This window comes from Protopterus annectens, chromosome 8.part0 (genome assembly GCF_019279795.1).
Source record: "Protopterus annectens isolate FY-2018-M chromosome 8.part0, PAN1.0, whole genome shotgun sequence".
NCBI lineage: Eukaryota > Metazoa > Chordata > Ceratodontiformes > Protopteridae > Protopterus > Protopterus annectens.
The window spans coordinates 263,763,525-263,779,352 of record NC_056741.1 but is presented as its reverse complement, the minus strand read 5'-3'; positions in this window follow the sequence as shown (position 1 = coordinate 263,779,352).

Genomic DNA, 15,828 nt, shown 5'->3' with positions numbered 1-15,828 from the left:
TCAGCGCACCTTCCACACACCAAACCTTTAGTCAGTTGACCTTTTCTTAAAAAAGTACTTTTAAGCTATAAAAATGTATTTTGGTTGATTGTGTCATGATTCTTTTGTATTTTTAACAGCAGCACCTTTTTTGTGTTTTTTTCTGTGGTGAAGCTGGTAATTTTACCTTTTGGGGCTGAGGAAAGTATAAGTGCTTTTTACTGAGGTTCTTTCTGGGAAAAAATAAGTTTTTGCTACTTTTCTTTTTAAGCTTCTCCAGGAAACAAGTATCATATTCAGCTTGACCTTGGAACCAAAGTGATGTTTCCTGGTTGGAGTTCTTCCAGCAACAAAAAAGAAAAATGTTGTTAAGCAGCTTTTACCACCACAGCAGGCTGGTAATTTGCCTGAACTGCAGGTGGGTGATTCAGCTGTGGCCAGAGCTCTGGTTCCTCAGATCACTTACCCTTTTCAGATCCTTCTCATGTAGTGCATACAACCACCATGGATCGGCAGTTTAACACATCCTGTGTGGCTGTTGGAGTCCCTTCAACAGGCAAGGGAAGAGCCACTGTTGGTGCTGGGAGAAGGGACATGGAATATGCCTCTCGCTTAGCCCAAATGTGTGCTCATCCCTGAGGTAGCAGTAGCTGGTAGTATTGGGTCTGTTGTATCACAAATACCTGCTGAAAGAGACAGGAAAGTAAACAATTTTCTTCTCCTGTGTCAGTTACTCTAGACAGGAGTAATTTATTGGGCTTGGTTCAGGGTCTTGTGCAGATTCTTGACCCTTCTGGTAAAAGAAAAAAAGGGATTCTGCTTTTCCTGAAGAGGTCAGGAAGGGGAATTTGTAGGGGAATGTGAAGGAGCATATGTAGATATTTCTCCTCAGATTCTGAGTAGAGCGTAATATCTGATGATTATCCCAATGAGGGATTATCTTTCTCTGAGATATTTTCAGGATGAGTCAATGTTTTCAGTGGGGAAAATACTGAGATATGTCAGTTTCCCCAGAAAATATTACGATTTGTTGCAAATGGAATTTCTAAAATCTTCTGCTATCCCTTGAGTTCTGTCAACAGTGAAAGATGTTTTTGTCATTTTTGTCACAGCCTGCAATTTGTCTGATAGTCTGCCTGCTGCTCCTAAAAAAGCCTACAGATTGTGTAAAGTTTCTCAGTCTTTCAAGTTGTTCTACACCAGTCCTAGACCTAACTCAGCAGCTACAGCTTTAGTAAATCCAGCTGCCACTTAACATGTTAATTCTAGTTCCTCACCTTCTGGTGAGGATGGGAAAGCTTTTGATAAGATTGGGAAAATGTATTCCTCTGCAACTTTAATATGTAAAATTCTAAGTGTCTGTCTCACATGTTGAAGTTTATCCAGACTCACTGTGAACGTACAAATACTGCTTTGGCATCATTTTCCTCTTACCATGAAAAAAATCTACATTGTGTAATTGAGTTTCTTTAACTTCTCAAGTCACTACTTATTGTTTAAAATGTGCTTATGACTCAGTAGATACTACTTGCAGGGCTGTGGCCACTGGTACTGTTTTAAGGAGTTTTGCCTGACAGTGTTCTCAGTAACTCCCAGAAGGTGTAAAAAGAAAATTTTGAGACATCCAAGATGGCTACATGCTGAGTAACAGCTTAATTTCTGATCTCTCCATTTGAAAACAAAAACTCAGTAAAGACAGCCAGTGGATTTGTCTTTTGGGGTAAATTTTGTAAGTGGCTATTAAGTGCACTGCCTGGATGCCAACACAAAATATTCAGAGAACCTGAAAGAAAATCAATCACAAAAGAGGAGGAAACACTGGCTGGGAAGAATCTTGCAACTGCTAAGTAAAAAGCAGTTCAAGCTCCAGCTTTGGTGAAAAATATGGCTTCCAGAAATCTAGAGGAAAAAATAAGTCAAATGTACTCAGAGATGATTAAAATAAATGAAACTCTGAAGGATTATATCCAATCAAATAACAAAAGGCTGGAAAAAATGGAATAAGCTTTAAACAGATATTCAGACGAGCTGGCAAAACTGCAAAAATCAAGTTGAAATGAAGAAAACGATGGCTAAGAATGAGACTACTGAAGAAGTAATATTTCAAAAAAATGGTAGAATTGGAGGACAGAGTACATAGGGAAAACGTTAGATTTTCTGCTGTGCCAGAGAAACAGGAGGGAACAGACTGAAAGGCAGAAATAAGCAACTGGACTGGTATTGCATAGCAGGAGTTATTAATTGAAAGGGCATACTGTGTATTTGCTCCAAACCTGGCCAGGAGAAATATGAGGATAAAACGTGGAGAATGGAACCGCTGGCAAATCTCTTAAAAGTACCAAACAATTTTAGAAGTATCGATGTATTTGTTGAAGTATTTGTTGTAAATCAGTCAGTTCCAAACCTGGGAAAAGTCTGAAGTTACTTCAGTGGGAACTTGGTTTGCATTCTATCTGCAGAAGTTTACAGTGGAAGACACAAGAGACATAACTCCATTGATGGAACAAAGATGTCATGTGATATTTCTGCCCAGTACATCTACTAATATCAGGGTGAATGTCATGGGGCAGTGCATGTGGAATTATGCATGCACTGATAACTTCTGTTTGGGATATGATTAGATGCTGGATCTGTGGTAGAGCCACTCCAAAGCAAGAGTCTTATTTTGTGTGCAAATAGGTTGCACAGACATAACCATGTGATTTCTGCAGAAATAATGTGAACAGACGTAAAGACATAAGTAGGGTAATGTATTTTCCATTGGTGTAGCAAATGCCTCTGGTACAATTTGGTAAAATGTAATGAATCCCAGGCAGAATGAATATGTCTAGCACGTTTTATATGACATCAGTGCCTGTTTTTTCATTCATTTATATACTTTATATTCTGCTAGTAAATAAGGATGATATAGATAGCATGATTGCACTGACAAGGACTACAGCTTGCAAAATATTTCTTCCGACCTAAGATGTACAAACTGATAAAAAATGTCTTAAGTTGCTTCATATCATAGTTTGAACTGTAGTATGTATTATGAGCTGAAGTGGAGGTTTTCAGCCTGCAACAGAGTGATACATCATTAATAGCGTTTTACGTTAATGCAAGAAACTATCATAAAAATACTACTTAAATTATATACCATCCTCAACATTTAATTACTACTTCATAAGCAATGGAAAGATAGCAAAATAAAAAAAAAAATGATCTGAAACATGAAAAGTGTAATAAATAAGGGAAGTTCTTCAAACCACGAGATAATTTAACATGTACCCACACCACACTTGATCACAGGCATCTAGAACAATTATTTTAAATGGGCACATTTATCCATCAGTCACTGAGTAGCATTTAATAAAAGCTGCTCCACCACAGATGAGGTACTTGTTTACTGCTGACCTACTGCAGTCCTCTAATGCATTGCTGTTGCAGGCCAGGGACTCTTGTCACTACATGGAGACTCAAGCTATGTTGTACATCACCCAGCAGTTCTTCAGGAATGCCCTTAAAGTATAACTGGACATGTCTTTGTTATGTAACTGTGTTCTGATTTAAACCATATAGTTTAATTGCTTATTAGGGCTATTGATAGTCACTGCCTCTGTATTCACTCTCTACAAAATGGGAGTTTTCTACTTCAGTTGTCAGTACTACCCCAGTTAGTGTAAGTAGTCCTTAGAATACTATCCCTTAGCCCTTCTTGTAACCCTCTTCCTTCCTTCTAAGAGGATTACAAATAAGCAAACTTGATGCATCTTCCTGCTGTACTGAGGATGGCATCTGAAAGGCAGAAAGCCGACACCAGAGGTTCCTAAAATGTGCACATTGTGTATTTCCATTCCCTTTGTACACTTAATTAAATCTGTTCTTCAGGTCATTTCCTTGTCTCACCTGCATGAAAGCAGCGCTTAGTTGTCCTGGTACCCGTGAAATATAATGGAAAAGTCCAGGCCGATCCTGTTTTAAATATATATTGTGTCTATACCATCCTTTTACGTGGCTAGCATGGATTCAGAAAAAAAAACAGTATCAGGTTTGCCATTTGAGTTCACATAACCCCTCTTTTTCACGATGTTCTTCGTGTTTCACTGTTGCAGTCATCACTTTAGGGTTATCTGCTTGCAGTAGCCCTCAGTCAGCCTGATTATCAAAGTCTTGGGTCCTGCGTCGGTTGCTGTCTCATCTTCCATGACATCAGGTAGTCAGGGGTATAAAGCATGCAGCCAATGCCATTACATCAGTCTTTCTTGCCGTGCGGTGCCCGAAGCAGAAGCAGTTCTCAAGTGCCGGTCGGCCGACTCCTGAAGTTTTCGTTTTCGAGTTTCAGAACCGGTCTTCAACTAAAGCTAAGTACCCATTGGGGAAACTTTTTCTTGCTCTAAACCGATGTCAGTAAAAGTCAATAACTGTATTTCTTGTGGAAAGCAAATACCTCATAAAGATTTTCATTCGTACTGTATTCCTTGCGTAGGCCCTGACCACGACGTACCTCGCTGTCGGTTTTGTGCCTTACTTAAGCAACAAACTATTCATCGTTGGTATATTTATGCTTCTAAATATTTTGGTGCTCTGTTCAATTATCCAGATATGTCTTCGGTAAGCCACCCAACTACCGACATTCCGAAAAAACGCAAAGATAAAGACAGAGACAGGCCGCCTAGGTCCAAAGTTGCCGACGACGCTTCTCCTAAGCCAGTCACCAGTTCGCCAGTACTCAGTGAGGTGCTTTCGCAGCCCCTGATACCTGTTACTTTAGATTCGAAGGCCTCTACTGAGACCCATTCGGAGTCCAGTATGCCACGAGATGCTTTAACTGTGGAACTTGCGGATGTCTCTACCTTGGATGAGTCCGGAGCCGTTGTGCAGGCACCAGCTTCTGAGGGTGTATTCAGGCCTACTGACTTGCATATTAAACAGACACCATCTTCTTCAAGGCCCAAGACTCTAACCATGCCTAGAAAACCGATGCCCAGACCGCATGGTCAGGCCTCTATGCCTAAAAGCAAATGATAAGAATGGCTGAAGACTTTATTACTTTAATCAGGGGAAGCCAACCTTCCCACTCAAGACCTAGGACTGAATTTGCTTATGATGATTCTGAAATTTCCATTTCCTCTGAGGACGAGGATTTACCCTTATCTACCTATAAGGATTCTGATGCTGAGGACTCTATTCCCTCTGCTTCCCCGCCAGAGGATTTCTCTTTTGGTGAAACCTTGCATACTGTTAGGGAGCATTTTCACTAGGAAAGCCAGGATTACCATATTTCTAAAAAGAGGCTTAGGATTTCTTACTCTTGCCCCAACACAGGCCTTTAGCTATCCCTCCTGTACTAGACATTGTTGATGATGCCTTTTCGGAATCTAGCTTGGCCCCTGATTCTTTGCCTAGATATTACAGGGTTCCTGACTCTCACAAGTTCCTTTTTAAAAATCCTACTGCGGATCCTGAGACCATCTCACAGGGACCCGGTAGCATTAAGGCTACTACTGCCAAAAATCCTACCTCCTCTGATAGAGATTCCAGGGCGCTGGATAGATGGGGTAAGAAGGTATACACTTCTGCAACCTTGGCCATTTGGGCCTTAAACTGCCAGTTTCATATGTTAAAATATCAGCAGCATATTATTGGATTGCTTAAACAGAAAATGATGTTGATTCCTGACTGTGCCGAAAATAAAGATTTACAGGATTTAATGCATTCTGCTGAACAAGTTGGAAAACATAATTTGCAATGTGGTTTTGATTCACGAGAGGCATCTTGCAGGGCTGCTGTCACTAGGTCTGTACTTAGAAGGCATGCTTGGCTTAAGGAGCAGTCCTTGCCAGATCATGTTAAAGCTAAATTGCTGGATGCTCCCTTAAATCAGGACCGCCTGTTTGGCAACAAAGCAGAAGTAGTACTTAAAAAGATGGAGGAAAAAGCTAAATCTATGCAAACTGTTAAAGATTTCCTACAGGTACAGCCTCTAAGATTTAGTAGGCATTGGCCCTCTAAGAATCTGCCCTTTCCTGCCTCTTCCAGGCCTTCTCAGTCCAAACCCAAAACCAGCAGAACAGCCAGGCTTCAGTCCCAGGGTACGCACAGGACTAAGCAGTGGGGGAACTCCAACTTCAAAATCAGGGAGTAGCAAGACTCCCCCTATGGTAAGCTATCTCAGTGACTTAACTTTAAAACTTCTAAGCACTTCTCAACTGACTGCTCCTTTAAGGGGAAAGATTGCTCTGCAGGCAAAAAACTGGGAACTCATTACCCAGGACAAATGGGTTTTAAATATAGTTTCCCAAGGATACAGATTTCACTTCCACACGCTACCAACCCCAAATGGTTGGCCAGATCTACCCCCAAATCAGTGGGCAGAGGCTCAAAAGCAAGTACTCTCTCTCTCTCTTAAGCATAAGGGCTATTTAAACTGTACCAGAAGAGGAAAAGGGACAAGGTTTCTACTCAAGACTTTTCCTGGTACCCAGAAAAGACAACTCATGGCGTCCTATCCTGGACCTTTCTATTCTAAACACCTTTTTGGTGATCCCAAAATTCAAGATGCTAACTCTTCACCAGTTCCTTCCTATGCTAGGCAAGGATGCCTGGTTGGCAACACTGGATTTAAAGGAAGCCTACCTGCACATCCCAATCAGAGAATCTTGCAGAAGATACCTACGCTTCAAAGCAGGCTGTATGCACTATCAGTTCTCTGCACTGCTCTTTGGCTTATCTACTGCACCCAGGGTATCACAAAGTGCCTAGCGCCAGTCATTGCATTTTGCAGGCAAAGAAATATTCAAATATACCCATAGCTGGACGATTGTCTAATTCAGGCAGAAAGCCAGGTCATGCTTTTGAATCATCTGGCATTTGTACAAAAGGTGCTAACTTGTCTGGGGTGTACCATAAATGAAAAGAAATTGCATCTTGTACCCTGTCAACAAATTATATTCCTGGGAGCAAGCTTGAACACAACTTCCCAGATGGCTTTCATCACACCAGAGAAACAAATTCATTTGACAACTTACTTCAAACTAATGGCCACAAAAACCTTGCTATCTGCAAGGCAAGTACTGCAAGCCTTGGGGGTCATGGCCTCTTGCATTCTCCTAATTCCATATGCAAGACTGCATATGAGGAAACTGCAATGATATCTAAAAAGCCTATGGTGTCAACATTGTCAGGATCTAGAAGCAATAATTCCTATCATACCTTGACTACAGTTAAAGTTCCTTTGTTGGGCAGAGGCCTGCCACCAAAACAAGGGACTACCTTTCACTCTACCCCCTGCCGCCCAAACCCTAACAACAGATGCATCAGACTATGCATGGGGGGGCTCACCTGGCAGGGAAGTGCATTCAGGGCAAATGGAACCCAAGTCAAATGCACCTGCAAATCAATCAAAAAGAAATGTTAGCTGTACAGAATGCTCTGAGAGCCTTCAAGGACCACATTCTTCCAGGACAATTAATGGTAAAGATGGACAACACCACTGTTATGTGGTACATAAACAGGCAGGGGAGTACCTATTCATATACCCCCTCTGCAGACTAGCCATGGCTCTGTGGAATACAGCCTTGAGCTACCAAGTGCATCTACAGGCTCAATTCCTGCCAGGAAAAATAATACACTGGCAGATGAACTAAGCAGAAATCTCATGGACCCACACGAGTGGAAACTGGAACCAAAGACTTTCAACATGTTGACAAAAAAGTGGGGGAGCCCAGGTATAGACCTGTTTGCCTCCCCCAGAACTACCAATTGGACAAATTCTGCACACAGACTCCCCACAAACAAGCTTGGAAAATGGATGCCCTGTCCTTCAGCTGGAAAAATCTATCAGTTTATGCCTTTCCTCCTCTGCCTCTCCTCTCCAAAGTACTACTAAAGATCAAACAGGACAAACCAAGGATGATACTGATTGCACCAGACTGGCCACGCCAACACTGGTACCCCCTCTTGAGCAGTGTGTTACTGCTGGCTCCATGACACCTGCCTCAGGCCCCTACCCCGCTGTCACAGCAAGAGGGCCAGATTCTGCACCCTCAGCTTCAAACCCGGCAGCCTGGCTAATTACCTAATCTCTCTGTCACCATCCCTCAGTAAGCAAGTGTTTGTTGTCATTTTGGAGGCAAGGAGGCCTAGTACTAGAAAATCTTATGCTGAAAAATGGAAAAGATTCTGTGCCTGGAATCAAACTCAAGGGATGGGCACAGCTGCACCCAATTTACCTCAGATTCTTCAATACTTAACTGAGATGCTTCACAAGGGCCTTTCTTTTTCCTATATCAAAATTCATGCCTCAGCCATTTCAGCTCATTACAACAAAAAACCACCCCTATTCTCTCATCCACTGCTCAAGCAGATGATGTTCATCGTGCATACAGCTGCAGTCATAACAGATGGGTTATCCTGCCATCAGTCGGGTCCTCAGTCGGCCGAATTCCAAAGTCTAGGTCCGGCGTCGGTTGTCGTCGCTTCCTCCCTGACGTCAGTGCGGCAGGGGTATAAAAGAGGCAGCCGATGCCATTTTCTTCAGTCTTTCTTGCCGCGCGGTGCCCGAAGCAGAAGCAGTTCGCAAGTGCCGATCGGCCAGCTCCTGAGATTTACGAAAGTATTTCAGCCGAAGTCTTCTTGAAAGCTAAGTACCCCATTGGGGAAACTTTTCTTGCCTCAGACCGATGTCAGACAAAGTTAATAATTACATTTCATGTGGGAAGCAAATACCGCATAAGGATTTCCACTCTTACTGTATACCTTGCTTAGGCCCAGACCACGACGTCTCGGCCTGCCGTTTTTGTGCTAGATTCAACAAACGCACTATTAAGCATCGGGCAGAGTTCGCCCTTCACTTTTTTGGCAAAAACTTTAATTATATTATGTCGTCGGATACTCCGACTCCAGTTTTGAGCAAAAAATGCAAAGATAAGGACCGGCATATGAGGTCCGCACCACCTACTGATACCACGCTAAGGCCGACTACCGGTTCTCCGGTACTCAGCGAGGCGCCAACGCAGCCCCAGAGTACCGATGACAATGCATTACCGGTGTCTTCAGTACCCGAGGTCGCAGGCTCCTCGGCCCCCATTCCTACTACAGATACCGACGCCACTCCTGGTGGGGAAACTCAGAATTTAGACAGGCCTGCCATTTCTCAAGGGGTCTTCAGGCCTTCCTCCTTCTCTATTAAAGCCTTCACTAAATCTAAAACAGCCATGAAAACCAAAAAACAGGTTCCTCAGACACCCTCTCAAGGCACCATGCCTAAAAAACAGATGCTTAAAATGGCTGAGGATTTGATTACTCTTATCAGGGTTCTCAACCCCCGTCTGACAAAAGTTCCAGATTAGAGGAAGACTACCCTTCCTCAGATCAAGCTTCTATTACCTCAGAACTATGTGAGGACCAGGATTGTGCCTATTCTCCATTCGAAGACTCTGATGCAGAGGAGTCTATTCCCTCGGTCTCCCCCGAGGACTTCTCTTTTGGGGAAACCCTGCATACATTGAGGGAACACTTTCACTGGGAAGGCCAAGATTACTCAGATTCCAAGAAAAGGCTCAGGGAATTTCTTTTGCTCCCCCAGCATAGGCCTCTGGCTATCCCTCCTGTTTTAGATATATTGGATGATGTGTACACAGAAGCCAGCCTTAATCCTGATTCTTTGCCTCCAGCTCCTGTTAAACCAGACAGGTATTACCGGGTTCCTGATTCTCACCAGTTCCTATATAAAAGCCATACTGCTGACCCAGAAACTATTTCACAGGGTCCCAAGGGAATTAAGGCCTCTACTGCTAAAAACCCATTACCTTCAGAGAGATTCCAGATCTTTAGAAAGGTGGGGGAAAAAGGTGTACACCTCGGCCACTTTAACCATGAGGGCATTAAACTGTCAGTTCCATATGTTAAAGTATCAACAGATTTGATATCTCAGCTGAAAAGCAAAATGACACAACCAGAACAACCAGATTTAAAAGAGTTGCAGGATTTGTTGCATGGTGCAGAGCAAGTGGGTAAACATACCTTGCAGTGTGGTTTTGATGCTTTAGAGGCCTCATGTAGAGCTGCTGTTACGGGGTCTGTTATACGTAGGCATGCTTGGCTCAAAGAGCAAACCTTACCAGATCATGTCAAAGCTAAATTATTAGATGCACCTCTTCAAAAAGATGTATTGTTTGGTGTTAAAGCAGAGGGGGTGCTAAAGAAAATGGAGGAAAAAGTGAAATCAATGCAAACAGTGAAAGATTTCCTGCAGGTACAGCCTCCACATTTCAGCAGAAACTGGCCTTCAAAAAATAGGTTTTTTCCAGCCACGGACAGACCTCAAAGGGGCAGATACAGGCATCCAAGGGGTAGAGGGCAACCTCAAGGATCACTCAGAGCCAGACAGTGGCAAGCACCAACCCCAAGAGGTGGAGAAGATAGATCACAGTCTTTTAGAAAACAGACACAATGACTTCTCCCTACACCTGCCAAGCAAAGCTTTAATGGCAGCACCTTTGGGCGGAAAACTGACATTATTCTCAAAAAATTGGCATATTGTTACAAAAGACAAATGGATTCTGGACATTATAGACAGAGGCTACAGGTTCCACTTTCACACCCTTCCAAAATGAGAGGCATGCCAAACCTGCCACAAAATCAAAGGGCAGAGGCACAAAAACAAATTTCAGCTCTCATGGACATGAAAGCAATTCAAGAGGTACCTGCAAAAGAACAAGGTCAAGGGTTTTATTCCAGACTATTCCTGGTACCAAGGAAAGACAAAGATTGGAGACCTATCTTAGACCTATCCATCCTAAACACATATCTACAGGTGCCAAAATTCAAGATGCTCACATTACAGCAGCTTCTTCCCATGCTGGGCAAGGAGTCTTGGCTGGTAACATTGGACGTCAAGGAGGCATACATGCATGTCCCTATCAGACAAGATTGCAGAAGATACCTCAGATTTCTTGCAGGTTCAACCCATTACCAATTCTCTGCATTGCCCTTTGGCTTATCTACTGACCCAGAGTGTTTACGAAATGCCTGGCATCAGTAATCGCCTTCTGCAGACTACAAGGGATACAAATCTACCCATATCTCGACGACTGCCTGATCCAAACGGACAGCAAGGACATACTACTGCAGCACCTGGCGTTTGTAATAAAACTGTTGAACTTCCTGGGATACACAGTCAACAAAAAGAAATCAAAACTAATACCCTCTCAACAAATAATTTTCCTGGGTGCCAGCTTAGATACAACCACCCAGATGGCTTACCTCATGCGAGACAAGCAAGGGCAACTGTCTCAATACTTCAGAAAAATGGCAACTTACACCAAGCTAACTGCAAGGAAAGTCCTGCAGGCTCTGGGATTCATGGCATCTTGCATTCTACTAATCTCATGTGCAAAGCTGCATATGAGGAAACTTCAATGGTACCTAAAAAACTTATGGTCTCAACACAGCCACAGCTTGGAAGCAATTATACCACTCATTCCATGCCTTCAAAAGGAATTTATGTGGTGGGCTCAAGCTTGCCAAAGAAACACAGGTCTTCCTTTCTGTGTACCTCAAGCAACTCAAATCATCACAACAGACGCCTCAGACTACGCCTGGGGAGCACACATGACAGATCAGTGCATTCAGGGAAAATGGGCACGAAAAGAGAAGCTCCTTCACATCAACCAAAAGGAAATGCTAGCCGTGCAAAAGGCTATTATGACCTTCAAAGACCTACTGCATCCAGGCCAGCTATTGATAAGGACAGACACCACAGTGATGTGGTACATAAACAAACAGGGGGGAACTCATTCATACCCCCTGTGCAGGCAAGCCATGACCCTATGGAACACAGCACTGGAATTGAAAATTCAGCTACAGGCACAATTCCTGCCAGGGAAGGAAAACACACTGGCAGACAATCTAAGCAGAAATATGACAGATCCACATGAATGGAAGTTGCATCCTCAAATTTTCACAAAAATAACTCAGACATGGGGACAGCCAGACATAGATCTCTTTGCTACCCACAGAAATTGCCAGTTGAAAAAATTTTGTTCAAGGACCTATCATCCACAGGCCTGGAAAGTGGACGCACTTTCCTTCAATTGGGCAACATTGACAGTCTATGCCTTCCCGCCTCTTCCTCTGCTGCCCAAAGTTCTATTAAAAGCCAGAGCAGAGAGGCCGAAAATTATTCTCATTGCTCCAGACTGGCCAAGGCAACACTGGTATCCGCTCCTGAAGAGCCTGACACATTCCCCACCATGGATCCTACCTCTAGTCCCTCTTCTGTTGTCCCAGCACAACTACAAAACTCTTCACAGCCTTCTCAAAACTCTAAATCTAGCTGCATAGAGAATTCCTTGATTCCCAACAGTTTCTCCTCTCCAAGGAGGTGCAGGATGTCATCTTGGAGGCCAGAAGATCTTTTACTAGAAAGGCCTACTCCGCCAAATGGAAACGATTTTGTGCCTGGAATCAAAAGCAGGGACAGAATCCTTGGGTAATAAATATACCTCAAATTTTACAGTACCTAGCTGAGATGTTAAACAAATGACTTTCCTTCTCCTCCATCATGATCCAAACTTCAGCCATTTCTGCACAATACAACACAGATCCTCCTTTATTCTCTCATCCTCTCCTAAGGCAGTTCCTCAGAGGGGCAAAGAATATAAAACCCCCAAGGAAACTACCAGTCCCTGCTTGGGACCTCAACTTCGTATTGGAAAAGCTGACCCTTCCTCCCTTCGAGCCAGCTTCTTCATCAGAGTTACAGTACTTGTCATGGAAAACGGCCTTTCTTCTGGCTATCACCTCAGCTCGCAGGGTTTCGGAGCTACAGGCCCTCATGGCTGTGCAACCATTCATCATTTTCCATCAGGACACAGTTTCCTTACGAACCAACCCTACCTTTATGCCAAAGGTAGTATCCAGTGTAGCTTTGAATCAGACTATCCACTTACCTACCTTTTATCCTAATCCACAAAACAAAGGGGAAAGACTACTACATTCCTTGGACATTCACAGACAACTTCGTTATTATTTGGACAGGACAAAGCCATTCAGGAAATCTGAGCAACTCTTTGTGTCCTATGCTGCAGGTGCTCAAGGAAAGGCTATTTCCAAACAGACAATTTCAAAATGGATAGCCCACTGCATACGCTTTTGTTACTCATTTCATGGAAAAACTGTGCCTGCATGCATCAGATCCCACTCCACCAGAGCCACAGCTACCTCTGCAGCCTTCCTCAGGGGGGTCCCTACCAAGGATATTTTGGAAGCAGCCACCTGGAGTAAAGTGCACACTTTCTCCAAGCACTATCACCTCCCACTATACTCTAAATCTAGAGCGGGCTTTGCCACAGCAGTCCTGCAGGGCATCCTAGCCCCTCCTAGTTCCACTTAGTGCCTACCACCCTTACTTAGCTTTGGGATTCTTCCCATCTGTTATGACTGCAGCTGTATGCACAATGATCATAGTACAGTTTTGTACCTACCATAAATGCAGATGTTCGAGTGCTCATACAGCTGCAGTCCAGGTTTCCCTCCCTCCAACCCCTCTTAGGACAGGCCTTATGACAAACCCTTTTCATATAACCTTTTGGGGTATTCTTTTATGGTGTATTTGCTTGCAACTACTGTTTTTGATTTATCAACATTGCATTTTTGCATAACATTATGTTTGCCTTCCTTCTGGGAGCACCTGACATCTGGGGCAAGAAAAACTGAAGAAAATGGCGTTGGCTGCCTCTTTTATACCCCTGCCACACTGACGTCAGGGAGGAAGCGACGACGACCGACGCCGGACCTAGACTTTGGAATTCGGCCGACCGAGGACCAGCCTGACGGCAGGATAACCCATCTGTTATGACTGCAGCTGTATGAGCACTCGAACATCTACATTTATGGTAGGTACAAAACTACTTTCTTCGTGTTTCACTGTTGCAGTCATTACATTTGGGTTATCTGCTTGCAGTAGCCCTCAGTCTGCCTGATTAACAAAGTCTTGGGTCCTGCGTCGGTTGCTGTCCCTTCTTCCATGATGTCAGGTCAGGTGTATAAAGCATGCAGCTGATGCCATTACATCAATCTTTCTTGCCGTGCGGTGCCCGAAGAAGAAGCAGTTCGCAAGTGCCGGTCGTCCAACTCCTGAAATTTTCGTTTTCAAGTTTCAGAACCGAAGTCTTCAATTAAAGCTAAGTACCCTGTTGGGGAAACATTTTCTTGCTCCTTACCGATGTCAGTAAAAGTTAATAATTGCATTACTTGTGGAAAGCAAATACCTCACAAAGATCTTCATTCGTACTGTATTCCTTGCCTAGGCCCTGACCATGACGTACCTTGCTGTCAGTTTTGTGCTTTATTTAATCAGCGCACTACCCGTCATCTGTATATTTTCACCTCTAAATATTTCGGTTCTCGGTTTAATTATCCAGAAATGTCCGTTAGCCATCTGACTACCGGGATTCTGAAAAAATACAAAGATAAAGACCTAGACAAGCCGCCGAGATCCAAAACTGCCGACGATGCTTCTCCTAAGCCAGTTGCCAGTTCACCGGTACTCAGTGAGGTGCTTTCACAGCCCCCGATACCTGCTACATCTGATTTGCAGGCCTCTACTGAGACCCATTCGGAGTCAGGTATGCGGCGAGATGCTTCAACTGTGGAACCTACGGATGTCTCTACCTTGGATGGGCCCGGAGCTGCTGTGCAGGCACCGGCTTCTGAGGGTGTATTCAGGCCTATGGACTTGCATATTAAACCAACGCCTCCTTCATCATTTAGGTCTAAATCTCGAACCATGCCTAAGAAACTGACGCCCAGGCCGCATGCTCAGGCCTCTATGCCTGAAAAACAAATGATAAGAATGGCTGAAGATCTTATAACTCTAATCAGGGGAAGCCAACCTCCCCCTTCTAAGAGACCTAGGACTGAAGCTGTTTATGAATCTCCTGACCAGGATTCTAATTTTTCTGATGATCTGGATTTGCCCTTATCTACTTATGAGGATTCTCAGTAAGCAAGTGTTTCTATTCCCTCTGCTTCCCCTCCAGAAGATTTTTCTTTTGGTGAAAATTTACATACTCTAAGTGAGCATTTCCACTGGGAAAGCCAGGATTTTTCTGATTCAAAAAAGAGGTGTAGGGATTTCTTACTCCTGCCTCAGCATAGGCCTTTAGCTATTCCTCCTGTACTAGACACTGTTGATGATGCCTTTTCAGAATCTAGTTTGACCCCTGATTCTTTGCCTCTTGCTCCCAGAAAACCTGACAGATATTACAGGGTTCCTGATTCAGACAAGTTCCTTTTTAACAATCCTATTGTGGATCCAGAGACTATTTCACAGGGACCCAAGGGCATTAAGGCTTCTACTGCTAAAAATCCTACCCCTTCTGATAGAGACTCCAGGGTGCTGGATAGATGGGGTAAGAAATTTTACACTTCTGCAACCTTGGCCATTAGGGCTTTAAACTGCCAGTTTCATATGTTAAAGTATCAACAACCTGTTATTAGATTGCTTAAACAGAAAATGATGTTGATTCCTGACTGTGCTGAAAATAAAGAATTACAGGATTTAATGCATTCTGCTGAACAGGTTGGAAAACATACTTTGCAATGTGGATTTGATTCATTAGAGGCCTCTTGCAGGGCTGCTGTTACTGGGTCTGTGCTCAAAAGGCATGCTTGGTTTAAGGAGCAATCTTTGCCTGATTATGTTAAAGCTAAATTGTTGGATGCTCCCTTAAATCAGGACCTCCTGTTTGGCAACAAGGCTGGGGAAGTTCTTAAAAAGATGGAAGATAAAGCTAAATCTATGCAAACTGTTAAATATTTCTTACAAGTTCAGCCTCCTAGATTAAGTAGGCACTGGCCCTC